This window comes from Lates calcarifer, linkage group LG24, assembly GCF_001640805.2.
Source record: "Lates calcarifer isolate ASB-BC8 linkage group LG24, TLL_Latcal_v3, whole genome shotgun sequence".
Lineage (NCBI taxonomy): Eukaryota > Metazoa > Chordata > Actinopteri > Centropomidae > Lates > Lates calcarifer.
In genome coordinates this window covers 2,160,522-2,185,253 of record NC_066856.1, presented here as the reverse complement: position 1 = coordinate 2,185,253, position 24,732 = coordinate 2,160,522, and the positions used below count along the sequence as shown (strand labels likewise).

The 24,732-nt window shown below is 39.6% G+C and overlaps 1 long non-coding RNA gene across 3 annotated transcripts; it reads left to right on the top strand.

Moving 5' to 3' along the window:
• Positions 1-621: 621 nt before the first annotated feature.
• Positions 622-17,639, top strand: LOC108898310 (uncharacterized). Of its 3 annotated transcripts, none has more exons than XR_001963432.2 (3): positions 622-766; positions 8,489-8,576; positions 12,219-17,639. It is a non-coding gene; the product is annotated as an uncharacterized LOC108898310 (long non-coding RNA). The 3 variants fall into 3 exon arrangements; XR_001963431.1 differs by lacking the exon at positions 622-766 and adding an exon at positions 1,166-1,385; XR_001963433.2 differs by lacking the exon at positions 622-766 and adding an exon at positions 1,848-2,070.
• The last annotated feature ends 7,093 nt before the right edge of the window (positions 17,640-24,732 follow it).

Here is a 24,732-nt window from a genome sequence, read left to right as displayed (position 1 = left end):
TCTAAATTGCCTCAACCAACTATACAAGGCCACACAAGAAACAGCCTTTGTTAAACTTTAAAAATGCATATTCTCATTGTCAGTAGTACTTGCTCTCTGAGACAACGTGTGTTAATAAATGATAATGTTAGACACTTGGCATGCTGCTTGTCGGCTGACTTGAAGTGCTGTTGAAAGGCTAATGGTGGTTCTGCATGTTTTATTAGCAGCTTGCAAATTACTGTGTTTCTGGAAAGTCAATACTGAGCCAAAGTAGAAGGTGTAGTGGGTGTGCTGAAAGAAATATCTATTTTTAATGAATGTAATAAAAATGCTTGGTCTGATAACACTGAATTGCTTCACGGGTACATTATACATAAGAACGAATTGACAGCAATAAATATGCGATCTTTCACAATAGTCGTTTCAACAGCCAATCAATAGGACAAGGTTTGTTTTAATCATGGCCTTGAGACGTTGCTCATTACAAATCAAGTGCTATTGAGTGAATAAATCACTTTAATATGCATCTAATTCCTAAAAGCAAAAACTAACCCCACCCCCACCCCCCAAATGAACTTGGGGCTTAATGCTTCACAAGCATCCAAAACTCTGACTAATGTCCTGAGCAGCTCAGGCGGTTGCTAGGAATAACAGGCCCCGGTCACTGTGGAGTATTGGCCTCTGTGTGCCATTATTCCCTGAAACGACCGGAAAGAAAAGTCACTTGGTGGAGTAACGGCTCCCTGGACAGGAGGCTGTCGTGCAGACTGTGAAAAAGACACAGGTCGGTTGTTTGCCCATGCTGCGAAGAAGAATGAGAACCAACATCCTGCTTGAGTGCTCACTGTATGTGTGTGTTTGTGTGTGATTGGTAGCAAGGGGTTTCTTTAACGATGGATCCATGATGGAAGGTGGCCCTCTCTTGGTTCACATTCTCTCCATAAGCAAAAGTTCAAACGGTTGAAAAAGAAGCTAAAATCTATTCACATCCTTTCAGATTCAATCCTGTGGTTTGAATCCTTTACAGAGGCAGTTAACAAGACTAATGGTGCTTTTTGCTATTAGTCCCCTTGGTAGAAATTCAAAATAATTCCTTTTTTTATTATCATAGAGTGCAAATGTGCTGGCAATGTCAAATGTGTACAGTTACAGATGTGACCTCAGTTTGTATTATATTCACTTATTTTAAGATTTAAAGTAACAGATTGTCAGAATAAGTGACCTCACTATCTGACTCATATCCTCAAAACTAAGCTGTGACAGTTATTTCCTCAGTTACATCCACAATGTTTATTTAAGTATCTGTTTGTGCCAGACTCTGGTTTAACAAAATGTACAAGCCCCTCTCGGATACAGAGCTACTCTGGAGGTAGAGACATCCTCATTGGATGAGGTAAACTTGGGTGAGTCGAGCCTTCAGTGTTTTGGGAGTGGTAACTAAATAAATGTGAATGTGACTGGCATATTTAACAGATTAACCACACTAATCTCCTGAGGAGGTTTAACCTGCCACAGGGCTGTTGATTCAGCTCCGCACAGCAATCACCTAGTTTGTACCAATCAATCCAAAGCAGAGTAAAATTATTTGAGGTCTGGGAACATCAACAACATCCTACAACAATATCTGCTTGTAGTACCTAAGGTATAATAAACTTTTTTATGTGATGTAGCATGTACGTTGAGGCACTCACAGGTTATAATTGCTGTAGGTCAGCTCTGTTAAATTTGCCACAATTTTCAAAATATTCTGATCAGTATGAATGAAAAAACAGGTTCGTGCGGCTCCTCTTCATGCAGTAATCCATTCTGCAAAAGTAGAAAACAACCAATCAGAGCTAGGGGGAGTTGCCAACATAATAGTCGACTACTGTATGAACACAACTTGGAATAGCAGGGAGAAGAGGTTCTAGGAATGAAAAACTGCCTTTTCCTCCTTGGCAAACAGCTTAAAATAGTAAACAAATGACAGCCGAGGAGGAAGAGGAAGCTAAGGGGAGATGTGATACAGCATATTTCAGTCTTTCCGATGCATATGGCACGTTGTCCACATGGCCTGCCTGTGTGTGTGTGAGAGAGCCTCCGCTATAGGTAGGGGTTTTGGACACAGGGACAACAGCTTTAAGGTTAAGGAAAGATTGTGGTCTTGATTTAATATTGGGAAAGTCAGCGGTGACTTGAAGCATGACAGGATGTGATTACTTTTAAATCTTTAACTGAAACCACAATCTTTCCCAGACCTTAACCAAAGTGCTTTTGCCTAAACTTAACCACACTGCACTCAGGGCACAAATCTCATTAAAACATAGGGTTACTACTTACATTCTGTATTATGGCATATTATAGTGCTGCTTTATTTTCCTGTTAATTCAAGAAGTGGCAGCTTAATATTATGTAGCTTAATATTGCTTGTCTTTGGACTCCGCCCATGTTGTCCTTCCTTTTTATTTACTTTTATTCATTTTTCTTTAATGGTCTGAGTTTTGTCCTCTTTTCTAATTGATTATAGGAAGGCTACAGAAAGGAGGAGGTATATTTAGAATTGATATTGAGTTGTATACACAGGCTGCACAGTGCATGTCTATAGAGATGGAAATTACTGTCAGTTTGGACATAAGGGTTTGGTGTGGTTCTCACTCAGGAATGCATTGATATTTCATTTCACCCTATAGATGCTTATAGTTCTATCATATAACATTTGTTTTCCTCTTCCCCTTTTAAAAATGGAACACAGTAATGTTTACTCACAGTGCATTTTATTTTTATCAATACATTTTTACTCGACTAATTTTACTTCTACTTGAATACAATTTCCTCTCAGTGCTCTTTTCAGCCCTGCATAATATCGATTTATTGAGTTTAAGTGGATGTTGTATAGCTGACATGTGCATTCATCATACACACACACACATGTAAGTACTGATTATCCATACAATATTTAGACCACTTGTTTTGCACAATACCAACCAGACCATAACTGGGTTTATACAGTTGATAGTACACATCTGAGCTGTGCAGACACTGTGTTTTTTCACACTCATGTGCCTCTACAGCTATATGGAGCTATATGTTTATGCTGCTTTTGTTTAGTTTTCTTTGTCTGAGTATCTTCCTGTACATTTATTCTCGGCCCTCTGTTAGTTTATTGACAAGAGCAGAAAAATGAGTCGGACTCCTTCAATGTTTACTTTTACTTGGCCAAGGGAGTTGATTCTGATTATATATTTTAATATGTGTATATTTAGTGAGAGACATACACATGTGGGTAGGACTCGCATGTCTTTCAGACCTCCATCAGTGCTTATGGACACACAGTTCAGCCCAACTAACGTTTTTCTACAAGGAAAAGTTATGATCATTCTTGATGTTGTTTTTGGTGAAAACAGGGACTAACAGTGTAGTGTACACCAGCCTACTGCCAAACTTATTGAATGTTATCAAAGCTTTTCTCTGTGCTCTACCTCTGTACTTCCAGTCCTTATTGCTGATTCACATCTGCTCCAATCAGATGGAAAACAAGTGATAACTCTGTCCTTCACAGCAGTACCCAGAGATACCATCGCAACTTGACTTCTGTTCCAGCAGTCACCTGGGAAATATTTCCTGTTGCACCCTGTTCACCCCTGCTTATAACTGATCGACATGCTGTGATCACATTCATCTAATGTTCCCATTCTCTTGGCCAAGAGAATGGGAACAGAACAACTGTCAGTCAGCACACTGCAGAGTAATTCTTGATGTTATCTTAATGTGCATGACTCAACCCTCTGACAACCATCAACACTCATTCTACCTTTACTGTGGCTAATTGGTTTGGTAAGCTCATTCTGCCATTTAGGTTGTTTGTTGTTGAAAGCTGCAGAGTATACCTATTCTGTGCATTCAAAGATCAATCCACAGAACTAATCACTGACATCATGTTCTGTCAGTCTAAACTCCCATGGACAGAATCCTGCAGGCCATGAGTTATGAGACTGTACTTTCTACTGTACTCTACCACTGTAATAATCTGCTGCAGTAGTTCACTTTGCAGGGTATTGCATCATGATCAGTGATAGCATGAATCATGACAGACAGCCAGAGGGGCACTTAGCTCCTGCATTCCCAGCTTCATATCATTTACCAAAAAAAAGTGATAATGCTCTATCCTAAATGAATAGAAAAGATTACATCAGAGGTCAACAAGTGGCTGTCACGACCTGTACACTCATTTCATAACTGGTTTTGCCACATTTCCACCTATAAAAACAAGTTTCTCCTTTTCCAGTATACCTACATAAAACAGTATGACTGTGACTGTTCTGTCTCAGTGCTTGCTGCAAATATGAAGAACTCCAACATATAAGTACTTTTTTTTATGTTTGTTTTATTGAAATAACATACTGCTGGCATACCTCTCTGAATAGGTTTTAACTGCAGCACCTTTGACTCTTTGACACAAACAGTTACGTTTGAGCTACAGTTTTAGTTATATAGTTCTAACTACTATATTCTATGTAGTTGGAACTCCTAGATCATGTGATATGATCAAAAGCTTTGGAGCAGCTACTAAATGGCAAGAGGTCTTTGTTAACAATCACACAGAAACTACAGTTCACCATGACTGAAAAGTTGAACAACAGTAGACATAATAACTTGTATTTAGAACTGCACAAAAATATGCAATAAGAACAGCACATACATATTCACTCGTAGGTGCAGCCTGAGTTTTTTAAAGTTTCAACTGAAGCCTGGTCCAATTAAGAAAGCTTGTGTGTAAAGCATGCAGATGCAATCATAGCTTGGAGGCCTCTAATGCTGCAGGACATGGGGGAGGTGGGGGCGTCTCACCCTGGCCCATCTCCAATTACACTGCTTCTAAACTTCTTACTGTAAAATTTCCATATTTCTCCCACAGGCCCAATGAAGAGTGCAGAGCAATATTTCTGGCAGGAGTAAAAGAACCAACACAAGGGAATCTCCCTTTAAGAAAACCTGAGGGGGCAAAGCAGTAAATTTCAGCTACTTTTACGGCGGCGTTTTCAAGATCTGAGGAAATTGAATACAGCGCTGATACAGCCTGGACGCTTATTAAGCCCAGCCTTTTGTAATAGGAGAGAGGCTTGTTCTGTAGCAAGTAGACTTGCCAAGAAAGGGTGATTTCAGAGAAGCAGCAACACCAGACCAAAAAGTGGAGAGACAAGAGGATTACTCACTACCTGAAACATGATGTGGACAGGACTATGGCTGTGTTCCAAATCTTTTCAACCATGCTTTTTGCCCTGGCTGTAAATGTTTATGAATCTGCTAATTTGACAGTTCTTTGTGTAGTTCACAGTTGACTTCTGCTCAAAACTAACAATGACGTTACTGCAGTCATGAACTGGAAATGTTTACATTTGAAAACATTAACTGGGAATGCTAGAGTTAATCTAACAGAGCTTTCTTGTCCTTTACAGCCGTTAAAAGTTTTACTGTTCAATAAAGAGTAATTGGAGTGAGGCAAAGCCAGTGTTGCTTACCTGACAAAGTGACATGACTAATATTAAAAACACCTTTCTGTGTATTTTTTCAGCCTGCCAAACTAAACAGTCCCAGTTATTACTAATGACTTCAAGCTTTCCCAGCCCTTCAAGAGATTCAGTTCTGGACACTGATGTAATTCCTGGACTTTCCTAACACTGTTGTGAAAATACATTTGGACATTTGAGGGACTTAATTTGCCTGCTGGAACTGTTGAATAACAGACAACAGTAGCTGCTGTGTAAATATATATACAATGATTTCTCTCTGATATTTCAGTAATGTAACTTTACTTCAAATGTCATGTCACCTGTGTCGACCATATTTCAGAGTGCTATTCTACTCAATAGGCTCAGCAGGCGAACAGTGGTTTTCTCCATTAGTTGGATTAACTACGCAGTTATACAAATGTAACAGTTACACTTGCTGGTTACTTGGTGTATATTATTAATATCCATATAAAACTAGTTTGTATGGTGCATTCTTCGTAAATCTGCACTCAGTAAAGACTGTAGCATGTTAGCTAGGTTAGGATTTTAACTTAGAAACAGCTAGTGCAACCAGGCACCCGGTCATGAACATCACCTGAGTAAGTCCATTCTTTGATGTATGTTTTAGGTCAGGTTAACACTGACATGGTGTTTAATATTCCCAGCCTCAGTTTAGCATGTTTGGTTGTGGAGGAGGTGACGTGATGACAATGAGCTCAGAAGAAAGGGTTGAAGGCGTGGAAGATTATGGTTGGCACCACTCTCTGGCCTGGAGGCTTCTAGGAGGCAGCTGGGAGCTCGGCTCAGGTGGAATGAGGTCATAGTAGTCATGTGAGACGGGATAGGTGGGGACAGAGACACAGAGCAGTTCCATAGGTTATTGTCCCATGTCTGCTTCTCTTTGTGGATATGCATGTGTGCGTGCACATGCTGGTAAGTCTGTTATAGACATTAAGACCTGTGGCCTTTTTTAAAATCAATCTGCTAAAAGCGAAATTTTGTGAAAAATCCTTCACTTATTTACTTTCTTGCGACATTAAAAAGGTCTCCTTACATTGGTTAAGTGTAGAGCCTTGATGACTACCATACAGCGACAGAGGTGAACACTCACCTACTGGAGTGACTATTCAAAATATCATTGGTTAGGATGAATAACATGTTACTTGTAGCAGTATGTTTAATTCAGAATAGGTACATGAATAGTTTTATACTGATTTCAACATTTGGTAGGATGTTACACCACCTTTTCTTTTTGTTGTGTGCATTCAACAGCAATGCAAACAACAAGAATAAAGCTGGCATTGGTTTTATTTTCCATGCATCTTCAATACAACTTACAACAATGTATGACAAGGTGATAAAGTAACTTCTGCACTACTTCCCATTTCAGTTAATAATATAAATGGCTATGCAGTAGGCAGAAAAAATCAAATCTAAACTATGCTTTTATGCTTTGGAAAATAGTTGGTAATAAGTATGCAAGCAGATGTATGACTCCCACTATTGTATTATGTCATTATGCATCCAACTTTCCATAAAACTGTTTTATTCTGCAGTGTCTAACATAACGACTCTCATATTGCTGCTTAAAAATTAATTTCCCAGAGCACTTGAAGATTTCAAACAGATGAAATAAAACAAACCTTAAACTACTGTGGAATGAGATACTCTCTGGGAAATGACATAATGTACTAAAAGCCTTGAAACAGGTTCATTTGCACTAGAAATAAATCAAATGAGGGGCTTTTTTCACTTCTAATAAAAGAATGATTGCAGATTCTACATTAGATTAAATGATTTGTCAAGATGAGCAAGTGCTGTGTAGCTTTCCATGCTTTAAAGAGTGACTTTCTAAGCCCTTATTTTACCAACAATATATCAGGTTAAAGTAACAGTCTGGTTAAACTGTACTGGTGGACTCGCCTTGGGAGTCTGCAGAGGGAGGGAAGTGAGTTGTGCACATCTTCCTGAAGGCTCCATAATGTATCCTACAGGCTCAAACATAAACCATGCAGCACACGTTGCACAACCCCAAAGGAAATGTACATCTTGAGATAAGAGTCTGAACAAACATTTCAGTTTTTCTCTACTCAAGTGTAGGTTTATTTTGAGCAGTGTGTATGTAGGGTCAGAGAGAGTCACCTCATGACAGAGGATGTTGTGTCTCTGGCTCCTTCCCAGGCTTGTTTCTGCTTACATAAAATGTATAAACAGGCACGATATGATGACAAAGTGATGGCATGTAACCTGCAAAGCCACTAAAACTTCAAAATTGCAACTGTAAAGTTGAAATATACGTCAGTATTAACTGTTCAAGATAAAGACATAAAAAACTGCCTTCCTTTTTTTTCGTGTGTGTTTAGAAACCTTTTCTATACATACACTAATCCTTTAGGCCTGAAAAGAGACCCTCATTTGGCTTTACAAAAGACTTGAAATAGTTATTTCCTCACCTGATATCCCTTTACAGGAAGAGATCAGATATTTCCTCTCCAAAGCTGAAGGTGGAAACATGAGAAAGCTTTTTGCTGATCGTGTCGTTCATATATTGTTACATACTCTACGGAAACAGTTAAGAGAGAGTGAAAAAAACAAAGCTGGTCTACTCGAATGATTGGTGTTACTATCCAGGTGAAGTTCCCAGAGCTTTCTCAGTCACAGTAGCCACAGTACTTTGGAAAACAATCAGGAAGATGAAAAGATGAAAAATAGAAACAACAAAATGGGAAGAAATTCAGCTGAACTCTTGATTTGCCTTTATTTAAATCCTGATAAGCACTTGGATCAAGCTGCAGTATCGTCAGCTGGGAAGTGTACTGGAAAGAAAAAAAAAATCTGAAACTGTATCTGAGACACACCTGCTCTTAGCAGGTCAGCTGGCCTGTGAAAATCAAGCCTCTTTTCATTGGCAGTGTTAAGAAAATCACACCGTGCCTTGCGCAAACTTCACAATAAAGGCAGCAAGAACAGAAGGCCGGATTTGCTCTTTTGACCCTGTTGTGTTTTCACTCCTTTAGGTTTGCAACACTCCGAGCTCCGTGACTGTTTTCATCAAAGGAACACTGGCCTCCTTTGGAGACTCGCCCTTCCGTGGGAAGAATCACGGTGAGACACAGCCGCAACATGATCCGCTCCACATCCATTAATTATAATGTCACGACCCACCATTTGTACACAAGGATGATGGAGTTTGTATGTTTAGGAGGTTATTAACATTTTAGTGTTCAGATGTAATCAATACACTTTCATTAGCCCTGTAAGTGCCATGGATTCAGTCAGTCATCATAAATTTTTGTCTAATATTTTGGTTTATGACCAAGTATCTACAAAACTAATGGCATCACCACCAACCTCACTGAACATTGCATTTAGTACTAATTATCAAATATTATATCTGCTAAACATTATGCATTGTCATTTTGAGCATGTTATTATGTTAATGTTAGCTTTCAACACCATTGTGTCTGAATACAGCCTCCTACTTAGAACTGCTGGCATGGCTGTAGACTGACTCTTGGTTTTGTTTATTCTAAATTAACTTTAATTTTATTTCAAGGATCATTCTTATGCTAGTTTTGGGATGTTACTCATTCTCTGAAAAAGTGTTTAAGAAATGAAATGGTTATTTTCTGACAGACTGCTACACACCCTTGTGTACAGTGTGCAGTTTATGATAGATGGATATTTTTTTTCAAAAATCTGTGGGTTTTTGAGAAACTGGTATCAAGTTTTCTCATGTGAGAGAGCCACAGTATATCACTGAGCATCATTACGCTCAGTGTAAAACCTGCAGAGGGTGATGAAGATGCCGATAACCTATCAAGCCCAAATTGCACTGTGGCATGGGAACACACTGTCGAACAGGCCCAGACCAGTTTCTGTCTCATCATCCAGCCAAGCCACAAGCCACACATTGATGATAATGAGTCTCTGTCAGTGGCATCCAGCAGTATCGAACCAGATCCTGTGTGTGTCGGGGGAACAGCCGCAGAGGCACATCCCCTATACCTCTAAGCCCTGTCACCAGCTTGTATTCAGGCTCGGCTGATTAAAACTGATGGGGTGACATGATTGTGACCTGTATGGATTTCTGACGCTCCTAGCCACACTGCCCGAGTACATGTGTCTTCTCTCTTTGACAAACCCACCTGGGAGCCCTCCGAACTGAGCTGCAGAATGCATAATTTAAGAGGTAGCAGGCAATCAATACCAAAAACAAAAACGACATGGGAGGCAGAGAAAGAGCTGGAGAGAGAGAGGAGGAGAAAGAAGAAGGCATCTAAACTTCTCAGCTATGTCCATCAGCAGCAGCCATACGTATTAACTTCTAATCTCTGTGTGAATTTCCCGTCTTGACATGAAACTTCGGCAGAGCACAATAATCCCCTTCAGGAGTTCAGTCCATGCAGAGCAGCATCAGTCTCTGGGGTTAATATAATACATTATCATCCTGCCACGGCAACATTTGAGTCCAACAGACATTAACTTTTTATTGCATGAAGATGAATAAACTGCTTTCAGCTCAACACCTTGCAGAAATTCCACAAGCTCGTGTTGTATGTTTTGACTGCAGTGCATTAAATAAAATGTTAAATTAGGACAGAGATTATGCAGCTTAATTACCATTTTAGTGATTAAACTAATGTTTTAAACATGTTTTTTTCCAAACTAGCCAGCAAATAGAGCATATTACAGAATCCATTTGAAATGTATTTTTTTCCAAGCAGCATGAGATTTGTTTAACTTTTATGATTGACGTATCCTTCTCCCTAACAAATTCCTTTCCATTCTGGCATTTCCTCACTGCCACTCTTACTCGAGGCTACAGAGAAACTGTGGTTTTCTAAAGATTAAGGGACATTTCTCGCCTATCCCCCAAAAACAAACTTAGTAATTGGAAGCCAAACCACTCAAGGACAATGGGAAGAAAGTAGACAAGCATCTATGGTTAACGTAATGAGACATAATCACTCATGTTATTACTTCTGGCAGACAGACTGCAGTCCACACTGAGCACAAAACACACTGCACGTACTCTTTAACCCCATGTGGAGAAGTCCAAGTGCCTTGGAACAATGAAGGTTTCATGAGTCAGATTTGAACTCATTGTTGCTTCTGTGCAAAAGGCAAACTGTGCTGATTGTGTGATAGTTAGAACTGCTGTCTAAGGTAGATTTGAGATATTTTGTACTTTGATGAATGGTCATTAAATGTTTCCAGCCTTTGATTATTTTAAATTATGCCACTGATGAAGTGCTTTAGCAGGCCCAGTAAGTTCACTTGAGTGGTGTTATATGATTGAGCTTAGGTCTGTTACAGTTTAAGAGGACTGCTGTGTTTTTCCTGTCATTAAAACTGCACTATATGAGATAATAATGCCAAAATAGAGAGATGTACTGGAACTCCTCTCTGCCTGTGTCATGGTCAGTGTGAGATCCCCTGAACTAGTTTACAGAAAGCCTCAAAGGCCAGGAGTGTGTCAGTGTGAGATGAGCCCTGACAGCCTGCAGCTGGGCAGGGACTTGCTGCCTCTTGTGCCTTACACCTGGCTACAGTAATTCACCCCACAGTACTGAGTTACAGTGCAGTATGGTTCAACAGAGAGGTGTATTATACTACTTTATCCCAGGCCTTTCACAGTAAAGTGTTGGCAGGAGAAGAGTAAAATAACTTTTTACAATAATAATACTATAAGGGATACAATTGAAAAAAATAATCCAAGTACATTTCTGTTATTCTGTTCATGTTTGTGCATTCAGTGAAGTGACTGGTTAATAATGTGTTATCTTGATGCAGAGGCTGGAGTTATGGGGAGGCAGTTAGCCTCTACAAATGAGGAGAATTTACTCTATACTCAGGGTAACTATGAGGATACATGTTGTGCATTCTCAGCTGGTAACCTATACTCACAAATTTTCTGGTTTTGTTGAGTTGGACAGTTTGTAAACCTCCAGCTTCATTATTGGGACAAGAGGGGTTCTGAGCACAATTACAGGGCTTAGCTAATGTCAGCTGTTGACAGTCAGTAAATATTTAAAAAACTACAGACTGCTGCTTGTTAGGCCACAACAGCCAGCTTTTATTGCAAATCTAGTGCCTACTTTAACTAAATTTCCAGAAAATCTGCAAAAAAACAAATGTTTTGGGTTGGGTGCATCTAGATGCACAACTGGTAGTGCTGATTGCCCAGTCCAGCTCCATTAAATTATTGAAGAGGAAGTGGACACAACAAGATTATGGCATTAAAATAACTCAAGTCAAACCTCAAACTGTAACAGGCAGAAAACATGATGGTATCTGATGGTTCCTTTCATTAATTTGAGGAAGGTTGCTGTCACATCATTGCTCAGGACAGACTGATGCTGCATTGAGTAACAATCAAGTAATGTCCAAATAAATGTAACTGGTTAATTTTGCTGTTGAGTAATGTACTGTGTGAGTAATATGTACTGAGTAATTGATTAAAGTAACTTGTGCTACAATGGAGAGCAAACTAAAGCCTGTTTGCATTGGAAACACAGGATTCAGTATTGTTGCGGATGTGTTGAGTTATGTATATAGTATGACTATGTTGCAATCTTAACAGCTGCTGTGATAAATTATGCTAATTTCAGTACAAAAACAATTTAAAAATTGCTAAAAACAGTCAGACTGGATAATCCATCTCTGTTAATCTTTTCTTTATTGGGGTCCAATTAATTTCCTTTTCATTTCACGGCTCATTATTGTACTCTGTGTGTTCATCAGTTTGCATCTCACCTCTGATGACCTGAGCGGGAAGGCAGAAACAGGCTCAGCATGGCTGGACTTTGGCCAAAACACACTAAATGGACCTTCGTTAAAGAACAGCCTAACCACTACAACAGATGGTGCAATGGAAAACATACCACGAGCTCCACGATTTGTGATATTTTTGCAGTCTGTACTTTTAGTGAAAGGAAAAAAGATGTATGAATATGTATGTATACTATTACTCGTAGTTTGTAACTTGGGCAATGTACAGCACAGAAGTAGGGAGGGATATTGGGAAGACTGGCCTCCTCTCTTTCTGAACGCAAATGCATGGCACTTTGGGATAATTGGAACTATACAGAGACAGTCTAGATAAGGGGCTTATAGGAGTGAATAGGTTGAATCAAAAAGGCTGCCTGAATGACTTGCCTCTGACTCTGTCTTGATTGACACTCTAAATACAGTCATGACGGGGGAGCTGGAGCTCCAGCTTAGGGAAAGCTTCTGCCTGGGGTTTTCCTGCTCCCTTGTTTTTAATTAGTCACACTGAAACCTGTAACTGGAGCTGAGGCTTAAACAAATTTAATTGCTACATAATAGCTAGTTTAATACAATTGTGGAGCAATTAGGATGGATATTTGTTGCCGGCTGGCATAATAACGCTTGCGGTGTCTTGCTCTCTCTCCCTCCCCTCCTTGCAGTATTGAAGTGTTTTCTGCCAGGGGATTTCTCTATGGGCACCGGGCACAGATGTGCTCCTGAGTACAGCATATGGGGCTCTAGCTCCATCAAAAAACATTGCTCCAGAGTAGCATTTACTCCATCATTCCCCAGTCCTGCTCAAATATCCCAATTAGAATTAATTACTATATCTATCTCCAGGCTGTGGTTTGATTTCCTCATATACCCAAGATGAGCTTGGGATGCCATGTGTGATTTGTTATGGACAGTTGGGGCAAAGGTTCCTGTGCTGATTTGAGGAATTCACGCTCTTGGCCATGTCTATTCAAGATTTTGATTGCATAGCATAGTTGCACCAAACTATTGGCAGCACCATCAGCTATATGACTGTCATAGCTGTCAAATGTCTCATTACTCCATGTCAAGTCAAAGGTGTATTCATATTTATGTCATGAGGCTGCACTGTATGGGAAATGGTGGTACAACCCATTATTTATTGAAGCGACTGTGACAGACAATGTACCTGAGGAAGTCTGAAAAGTGAAAAATAACATTCCTCTCCCTTAATAAGGCTGTCTTGTCAAACATTTATGGGACAGAAAGAAAACAAGGGCAGAGGTGTACGTTTATTGACATCATGATTGGGGAAGACTGTCACACAATATGGGTTAGGGAGAGTACCAAAGAAAAATCCGGCATTGTGTTTGGAGGAAGTGCTTATCACTAAATTGCCCCGAGGTCTTTTCAAAAGAGCAACAGGCTGTGTTTCATAGTGTTTTGTGTGTGTGTGTGTGTGATATGTGTGTGTGTGAAACCTATAACCCATATCCATTACCAGGAAACTGCAATACAAGAGTTTCACTCCAATACCAGATTTCCATTATTTGAAAAAAGAAAAATAGACTCCTTGTCATGCAAAATGCCTGCAGGAAAATGTTCAAATACAAGTATCACTCAATTTGTGAACAAATATGCATATTCTTATACAGAAAATACATATGTCTGATATGGTCGAAGTACAATATGGAAGATACATACATGTACAAGATGGATTTTTTTTTACAAATAATCCACAATATCAGCCAATATGAGAATACAATTTGGCACCAAAATGCTCTCACATGTAAAACTAGAAACATATAATCCTACAGTAACTTGCAGACGTGGCACAGTAATTAGAATTTTATCAGATATACTGAATCTATCAAATAAAATATCTCTAGTGGGTAGTAAACAGGAATGTCAGTGACATGAGAAGCTTTTGTAATTCTGATAAATAATGCAGAGAGGTACATGCCTAAGTCCATCATTAGCAAAAATGTTGCTGCAATTTAGCAAATGAGGCAAACAGGAGAATAATACATGTCCCTACTGGTGCTTCAATTATTGATACAAACTCTAATTACACAATTATAAGGCAAATGGAGCTGGGTATTTGAGGGGCACACGGTGGAGTGCTCTGAAAGCCATAATTGGGATCTGATGGTCAGGGGCCGCTCATTAATTGACCCCTGCTGCTCTGCGCTGAACAGAACCGTCAATAGAGGGCTGTTAACTATGCAACATTCACATGCACGAAAGCACTGTAAATGAAGATGGCAGCAGCCACTCTGCTGGAGCTGTTGTCAGCTGTAGCTGGGGTGGGATGATGGGGACGGGCTGGTAACACACTTTTCCAAACCCCCTACCCAGCAACAACATCACCAAACAATGAGAGGAGACGGCTTACACCCAGCAAGACTCTTTGAAACTAAAGATTCCAACAGAGAATGGCGTGTCTGTGCCAGCAATGAGATGGAGTGCCCACTGAGCCCTGGGGGCTTTGGCCAGACAAACGCAGTGCCCAGAGGTGGCATCCATTTACTGGTTAGTGGACATTTGGGAAGCACAGCAGAGCTGTGTTGTATCTCTTTTACTGAGGGAAAGAAGTTGTGGCACCTACAAGAGCAAAGACAGATGATGGAAAACAAATTACTGGACACTTCAAGAATTATCTTAACTTCAGGCAACATCTAAATCTCAGCCTGATTTGTTACACCACATGTGGGCATAAAGGGACAGGGAAAATAGATGTGGACGTAGTTCATGCTAGCAGAGTTTGATGTTCCAGTCAGGAACTGGCCCAGTGACCAGGCACCCGTCCAGTAAGCTGTCCAGCCACCCCATCAACCAGACAAATGAACAAAGTGTTTGTGAAAAGACATCAGCAGGGGACACCCTGCACCTGGGGCTGAGTAAACTTTTTTCATGCTTTTCAACAACTCACCCTTTTTCTTTCTGCTCCCTTTTTTATCACCAGGGGGTATAACACACTTTGAAAAGAAACATTTCCTACCGCTTGCCTTAAGACAACCCTTTGTTTTTTTCTTGCCACCTCCTGTTGGCAGAACGCTGTTTAATAGTCCGCTGATAATGTTCCTTTTCTGCTCATAAGTCCACATCCATTTCTGCAGGGGGCCTAAAGCTGAAGGCGGGAGGAGTTTGTTGATAGGGAACATAAATCATAAATATGCTACTTTACTTTCCAGATGGTAGCCATAATGGATATATACAGTGTAACATATATTTAGACATACAGTGATTGACCAGCAGGCATGAGAGAGCAGAGGTCAGAATGTTTATGTCCCTCATGATTATAAGTCATTGCAGTTCAAGACAATGAGGAACATTTGCAAATGATGCACAGGGGAATGACTCCATCCTGTAAAAACACTGAACCCACAGGGATATGTGGATTAACTGTTTGACCCCCTCAACTTCAGTGACTGAGCACACCGGTAACTTTCCTTATGTGTGAGCCTGTACCATTTTCTCTGTTGCATCATGCTTGCATCATTACTTAGCCAGCAACTGCACATCCCTACTCACCTTAAAGTGCCTCAAAAGTAACTTTAAATTGGAAGATATATTTAAATTTTCAGAAAATAACATTATTTTTTTTCTCTGAACATTCCTGCTCAGGGATGTCCTGAGAGTCATCATGCAAGATCAGGACTGTGTGCTCTACATTTCCATTGTAGGCAAGCGCCACAATATACTAGTATGAAATTAAAAGACAAGGTTTAGATTAGCTCAGATCCTATTTAGCCTCAGAATAAAGTGTTTAGAAAAGTTAGTTAATTTCATGATGGAGCACAACAGAACTGATTATTTTAGGTGGTAGTTCAAAACCTTAGGAAATAGGTTTATTTACTTTCTTGCTATGACTTAGATGAGAAGATGGATAGCACCTTTATATCTGTGCAGTAAATACAAGGCTAAAGCTCAGCCAGTTAGATAAGTTTTGCATTAAGACTGAAAACATCTGTCTGGTTAGTATAAAAAAGAAGTGTAAAAACAATGTGTGGTTTTATTTGTGGTTCAACAAGTTAAGTAGAGAGCATTAGAAGTTCTCAAAGGTGTATTTTCTTACCTTCAGACAGAGCCAGGCTAACTGTTTCCCTCTGCTTTAATCTAGGCTTTGTTAACTGGTTGCTGGTTGTAGCATTGAGGTGTGCTAAGGTAGAAATTTTTGCTTTCAGTAATTTATATATGTTTTATTGCTGGCCAGTTTGTAGAAGCCATGCTAATCTGCACTGAACAGCTAATGTATCAGCTGTATTGACATTATGTGTGAACTAGCCAGAAACAGATGAATCAACATGCAGGATTCAGAACTCATTGGAAACCCCAGCTCTCTTTCTGTTTCTTCCCTTCAGTCTCTCTCAGTTTTCCTGTAGTCTCTGTAGCACAAAATTTTGCTCAAGTTGAAACATGTATAACTTGCATGTTCCCATCTTCACTAATTCATCTCTAATTGTATCTTGTTCCCTCTAAATACACTATTACATTTACCAGACAGTTCTATCAATCTCCTCATCAATCTCACACCCTCACACTTCCTGAACAGTTCTCACACCAAAACCAGATGAACTGGCAATTGTATTACGGTTGGTTATCTACCGTGTTGATAGACAGCTGCTCAAGCTCACAGCCGGCGAGGACTAGCCAAGTTTCTGCATGACTTATAAAAACCCATACGGCATTCAAGCAAACCAGTCACACTCTCACCTAACCTGGCTGAAGGAAAAGGACTGTGACAGATATCGATTATGGATTAATTGATTAAAAAAACCCAGGGCTTACAAAGTAACATTATATAATATTTGTATCAATAGGTTCTCTGCAAGGTACAGAGTAAGTTTAAAATTACTTTAGATCTGTAAACAGCTAGCTTGTTTACATTAGCTGTCTAACATCAAGTGCACAGCAGAGAGAAGAATGAAAACAACATGTTGCAATGGTACTCAGTTTTTCTATGCAACTTAGCTAATTACTGGAATGTTTTCAAGAATGACTAATAAACTTTGTCATTCCAGATGACAAGTTTATTGAGATACTTTAAGAAGGCAAAAGGGAAAGAAAGAGATGAGGACCAGCATTAGCAATCAGTTCAGAGGAAGACAGGGACAGAGGCAGCAGGAATGAGAATGATGGAAAATGGAAAAGATGAAAGACAAGTGCAGTGTTCAGAAATGAGACTATCACAGGTAACTTGACTCCTCATAATACCATCCACCAAGAGTTAAGTAGCCAAAATTGCCAGTCAGCTGTTTTTTACTGTAACTTTTGCCAGCAAAGATTGCTGTTAATCACACGTCCATCCATGTTTTGATTCCAAGCTTGCAATTTGTTATGATTTGTATGTAATATGTTAAGTCAATGTCTACACTCGTGTTCAATTAGCTAATTAAATATCTATATCTTCTCCCCATAGACCAGAGAGAGTGTGTTAATGGAACTTTGTGTTTGTCTAATATAGTGAACTTGTGAGTATTTGCCTAGGTGGAAGTCCTGGGGTGTCATAGTCAGGCTATATCCTTAAATCTTAGGCCTAAGGTCCTGCTCCTTTTGCACCTGCATACTTTTTAAAACCATGATGGTGAATTGAGTTCAAATATGTGCCTGTGGTTTAGTTTGCTTACGTGTGATTAAGCCCATGGCATCAAAATTTCACTGCAGCCAGGTACCCGAAGTTGGTAACCTGAATAAAATAAAGTATATTTACCAAAATGTGAAATTATTCTTTTAATATTTCCACTTTTAGATGAATATTGACTTCTTTTTATTAAATCGTCATTATTAGTCTGAATATGATGAGTAAATGTGCAGTGAGAGCTTGGTTGTGAATCTTATGAAACACCTTCCTGCGACCAAAGGCCAGGCTCTTTAAATATGTATGCTAATTCAGGGCTCTTTTTCTGGGGTCAGCGTGTGGATCCTGTTCGCGGTCGTTAATGGAGGTGTAACTGGACTCAAGTATGTAATGATCTGGTTACCCTGACATTTCTAGAGAGCCCGGTGCAGCAGCCACGTGGAGAGTGGACGCTGGAATGCTAGCCTAGAATTCAAATATAGACCTCAAGCAAGTCAACTCTCTGTGGCAGCCAAGGAAAAGCCTTTCCCCTTAGAAAAAAACAGAAACAAGTTACAGTAAAGCACACTGGAATTAATTTGAAATGGTCCCCAAAAGAAAAAAAATAAATATATACATTTGTATCTAGTCCATGTACCTCATCTCTCTCTTCATTGCTATGTTTTCATGAATGAGTTAACAAGCTCTGTAACCCTTCCTAGTCGGTATTCAGCCACTATCATCAGAGTGGAAGTGTGAATAAGAGACTCATTCTTCATTGTCCCAGACTAGTCATAGTGGGAGTTCACACAGTGTCTGGAGTCTGGAAAATTGCACTACGATTCAGTTCTCCAGACAAGGGAATAACTGTCAACTCCTGGAATGTTCCTGTGAAAATAAACAATGCTCGGGCTGCTCTCTGTGTCTCCCTGTGTTTCCCCTCTTAACTCCCCGTTTTTAACCCTCTCCGCTGATGCCTTTATGCATAAAACAGTTGCAGCAGAATTGAGAGGGGAAGTAAATCAGAGTAATGTCTCCTCAAGGTTGGAGGCAGTCAGTTCTGGCCCTGAGAGTGCCATCTTTCAACTCCTCAGCAAAAACATGTGTTCAAGGTACGGTTACAGGAGCTCGTCCAAGTAAGCCGCAGATCGTATTAATCACATGTCTTTCATCATGGCACTAAAAAAAGAGATTTTCTGTGTTCAGCGCTTTGTGGTTTCAGCAGTGTACACAGCTTTGCAGGCTGCAATTTGTTTGTCAACTCAGTTCTGAGTGCATATTTAGTGCCAGGTTGCAGAGAGCAGAAATACAATTTTATCAGGTCATGTACAATAACTAGGTTGCAGATAAACATGTGTTCCTATTGTGAAAGTTGTATGACCTGGTTTTTAAGGTCAGTTTAATCAGTATGCAAACTGTTTTTATTTAGGCTCACTCCAGTCAGTGATAAATGATAATAATGATACATTTCTCTTTTCCATTGCTTATGTCCTTTTGGGTACAGACAACAAAAACATTTTTTGGATTTTACTAAACTGTAGACGTGTCCATTTATAGTAGGAGAGAGAGACTTGGGAGCGATTTTTCTCTATTAAAGTAAAATAAAGGACATTTCTCTTTTATGGGCAAGAGCAATATGTTCTGTAAAACCTAAAATTTTAGGGCTGATGAATCCTTTTTTAAGGTTTTGTACAAACCATCACTGACTTGATTTCAAACACAAGAAAATAATTTTATGTTCACTGTGTAGACACGCCCTTTCGGGGTGAAGCTGTACTGCCCCCAGTGATCAGAGTGAGGAAGTCATAACTGTATACACACATTCAACTTTCAACAAATATTCAATTCAATTATGTTACATGAACTATTTTTCTAACCATTTCTAATAATAAATTGTGTATTCAATGTAATACTCACTTTTGTTTAAAATTTGTAGCAACAATACTCTTACAATTTTTGGACATCTCTACAGTTTCGTAGAGCATCAACAGTTATTCCAAAGTCAGTAGACAGTTTGGGGGATATTCATTTACATCATTCTGTTCAGTAAGCTGTCTAAAACTAAACTAAGTCCAAAAAGTTGATTGCCCATGAAAACTCCAACAGAAACAGGTCACATGCCAAGAGAGATTTTTCTGTGAACCTGAAAACCACAGTGGCCCCTGGGAATAATTTTGGGTCTAACATACTTCAATTAAAAACCATATTGATGGTTCAATAAGTCGAGTACAACAAAGACATCACAACTGAAAAATAGACCATCAGTGTATTATATCATTCTGTTTTAATCGGCCCCACTAGTTCAGAGAAATACAAACATGACAAGCACTACAACCATGTTTCAACTGATACTAGTGTCATGTGCTGTGTATGTAAACTGAGACACCAGCAGGAAAAAAAACATACATAATACAGTATACCCTTTAAAGGGCCAAATGTATTCATAGTATTTGGTATTATACTAAATGTACACAACTGATACACAATGTTTTCCAAAGGCTACCCGTAGATATACTGTAGATGACAAAGCCACCACACATGAATCACTCACTATTCATTGGTGACTAACTCTCTCCTGTACAGTTTGAAAGCACTCTGCATCTTGCCAAATTCAGATAACTGTCCTAGTAGTATGGCAGAGTAAGTTGGAACCAGAGAGTTGGTAAGAGGGCCATGGCTGGAGTTGGCACTGGTAGCACAGATTGAATGTTCTCTGGTTTCGTTGCCTTGGCCCACATACAGAAGCAGTGGGGCCATCAACTTATCAGGAGCCGGCTGTCATCGGGGGAATTTGCAGAGTGAGTTTGTTATTGGATCCTTGGTGTGGGTGGAAAAGCAGTCAGGTTGTCTTTCTAGACTTGCGGTTTTACTGGCTCTAATATGACCATGATTCAACTGCTTACCAACCACTGAGTATTACTGGATCTTGGCTGCTTAGCTTCTGTTGTCCTACTGCTGAGGACACATGAACTATCGATCAGGGACTGCAGTAGTTCTGTAATTAGACACCCAGCAGTGGAGTGTATAATATAGAAGGTCCACTTCTTATTTTCCCAAAGCTTTACTACATTTATGAATGCTGTCATACAAAATGTAAATTGTGAGTAGAGCAATATTTGACCTTTCTAAAAGAAAGAAAAGCTCCTGTCATTTGGAAAATAGCAGTTGTGTAAATCAGTATAATTCAATAACATTAAATCTGCTGAATGACGAAGCATGGAAGGAAGTTTGACTTCATTATTTAGTAACATTAAGGAACATGAAACGCTTGATACAGAGATACTGTTGCAGATGGTAACAAAAATTAGCTATAAATCATAAATGTACAAAAATTGGCCACAATAGTCACAATTAAAGGTATTCATTTCAGGTTATACAACTTAAAAAACATACATTTTCCATTTAGGACATTTTGATATGTTGCAGTGGGAGAAGCACAGGTGTAAATAATAAAATGAGTGACGGCTGAACTTTATTTAACAGTGTTGTACATGCCATCATTAAGCTTATTCTGTGCTTTTCTCACAATGACAAGTCAAAATGTCTGCAGGCCTAATGCTCCTGGATACAAGCAGTTTCTAAATGACAGGGCTGCCACATAGTTATAGTTTTATTAGATTTACATACATACACTGTGTTTATTTGGATATGTGAATATTTTATTTACACGGTGTATATTACACTTTATATAGTTTGGACAAGCTAAAATATAAATAGTCTACATGTAGCACTGTGTAGCTAAAAGCATCACATCAGCATTTTGCTAATAATGGCAGTGCTGACATGCTGGTGTTTAGCAGGTATAATGTTTAACATTCAAAATGTGAGCTGTGCTAGAGGAAAAGTTAAGAGATAATCAAAGTCACTAGGATTCATCCTCTGAGAGCCATGACTGTTAAGTCTGGACCAAAGTGGTGGAACAACCAACTGTGCTGTCCATGGGGCCATGTCATTAGTGTAGCAAATAAAAATACCCACTCCATTATGAATGAGCTGATGTCTAATGTGTCTCACTGAATGTGATTAGTAATAGACTTATGCATGATTTAACATTCATTATGTGGGTACCCATGTAAATGGGTAACTATTACTCAAATGTATCATGTGCTGGCCATAATTTTAACTCATGACTGTTATAAGATGCTGATGAGAGTTTGTCAGGAGGGTGGAGGGGCAGTGAGAGCTGTGGCACGTACACTGTTCTGCAGCTGATACTCAGCTTTGCTGTTCAAATACACAAGGCCCAAACCAAATATTGCTCTTTGAGATCTACCAGGCACTTAATTATTTTCCTTTAAAATTATGTTTCATTATTTTGAAAGAGTCATCAACTTGGTCTCAGATTTTTGGCCCCCTTGCAGTGTATGAATGTCACAAGACCGCACATAAAAAACATACCAGAAGCCTTTTGTGACCCTTACTGGCTTCACTTTTTGAGAGGCTTGTTTTGTAATTACAGCAGAGCAGACCCATAATACTAACACACACACACAAAAATCTTTTAATAAATCTTCAGAGCCCCTATTAAGAAAGACAAACTTTTGATCAATGGTACTGTCGTTAGACAGACAAACGTGGCATTTGTCTCCTGTCTCCAGTTTATTTTGGCCAAGACATCACTTTCTTGGGCTGATGAATATTTAGAAGACTTCGTCCTCTTTTATTTGGCTACACAAACCAAAATACTAATGGCGAAACATGCAGATGGGAAAGTTTTCATTGGCTGTAGCAGCTGGAGGCAGGTCTGTTAGATGTGACCTTGGACATAATTGCACACAATTAAACCTTGGTGCATTTACTCAGACAGAAGTTATGGTTTGGGAAGATTTCAAGCTGGAATACACTGAAATTTAGATCAATATGTAGCACTACTTGATTCTTGACTTGTAAGTCAGAAAACCCTTGTTAACTTTGTGTCATTTTATTTCTGTAAAGCAGACTGTTGAGACATCTGATTAGTTTGTTGATTAACACATCTGAGAAGGAATTACAGCCACTGGAGCACTCAAGGTCAAGTTGACTTTCCCTGTCACCTCCTTAACGTGGCGTGAAACCAGTAATACATTCTGTTTAATGGAGTGACACAAGGCATCGGTGTGGGCTGGGCCAGACAGGTTTGATCGTGACCATCGAGCCAGAAAGTTGGTGCTGAGCAGCAGAAGGCACACCAGGAGCCCTCCTCTATTTCAATGCGTGGCCTGACAGCCCGCATTTTGCTGATGGGGACCTAATAAGGCCTGGCGTGGAGTGACCCCGGTCCATGCCTGCTGACAGCCTCCAACGCCAACCCCTCCCTTCACAACCCCCTGCCTCCGCCACCCTGCTTGAGCCATCAGGCGGCCCCTTCATCAAGGAGGCCCATACGTCTCTCCACATTGGGCCAAACTTTGACTTTTATCATGGAAGGCCATTGCTCGTGTCAGATGGGCTTAATGACTCAATCTATCCGCTCAAATACAAGGGACGGCAGTGGTATGCCTGGAATGGGACTGGGCTTTTGGGGGCAGAGGGGGAGGCAGAGCCTGTGGTGGTGGTGAAGGAGGGGGTCTTTACTCTGTGTTTTTTTTTCCTAAGAAGCAATTTAATTATTTCCTGCTAAGAATTTTTTATTTTATGTGCTTTTTAAATGTTAATCCAGACAGAAACACCCAACTGAAAGTACTCTAAATGAGCGATCATACCCTATTCATAACATAGTTCTTAAAGGGTCACTTCACACAAATTACACACAGTACAATAGTTGGATGATAGTTTCAGTTTAATGTGCTGATTTTTTTTTAGATATCTGTCACTTCAGGCACCAGTGGAGGTGAACAGAATTTGGACTTCAGTAGAAGATTGTTCAAAGCTATAGGTCTGTGGATTAATTAGTGTTTCTGGAAATACAAGTTGCATACAAGTTAAATTTTCAATTCCATTTATATTGTAGTGATCTCAGAGACCCTAATAACAACCATGTTTTTGAATTTTGTACTCTATTTTTGTATATTTGTATATACAGATAAATCACCATTCATATCCACTGGGTGGAAAAATATAACCCAAACTGTCTGTACAGCAAGGTAACAGCAGTAAAAAGTAGAACAATATGTTTCTTTGTAATTTGGGTGAACTGACCCAGTAAGGAAAGGGAGACTAATGCACATGCCAGTACTTTGCCCTCTTGAAAGTACAATACCTCCTGTGCACTCTGACAAGTAAAGTCTTGACTGAGCCCTGGGCTTTGCTAATGGAAGGCAGACAAAACATTTTCTTTGCTTGATAGCATCTGTTTGCAGTAGAGAGTCGAACGGATATCAAGAGTGGTCGGCGCGTGAGAGCGAGTGGGAAAGCGATTGTGGCACATTTCAGACAAGTGCTAATGAATGTAAACATCACTGCGATAAAGACAACACAGCGTGAGGAAACATAGCCTCTATGGAGAGGGTAATTTAATCCATTTTTCAAACGCCTTTCGCCTGCCACAATGCTCTTATCATCCCCATCATGGGAGACGTTAAAACAAGCTTTGGGATGAGTTGTGTCAAAGAGACAACAGCAGAGAGGGAGGGGCAGGGAGGGAAGACCTCCTGTTGAGAACATGAAGGAGGACATTTTCACTGCAAGGAAGGTGAAGGACACCTTGGGGTGCTATATCCACTTAATGAAAAAAGTGATGAAACTTGGTTGTGTGAGTCAGTGGGGAGCTGATTGAATTTGTCGTGGTTCAAAAACACAATTACTTGAGGGAGAAAGATAAAGATTCCTTCATTTAGCAGCTCAGCTTCCACATATAAATATTACATGGTAAATTTTGTTTCTCATTAATAAATTCATTTTCTGATTTATTTGTTTATTTTCTGTTGCGTTCCCTTCTCTTTGTAGAAAATATCAAGGGGCTATAGCTCCTCTCTTTGTTGTGCTTATTTCCTGAATGCATGATGGTTATACATTGCCATAATCAGCGTGTGACAT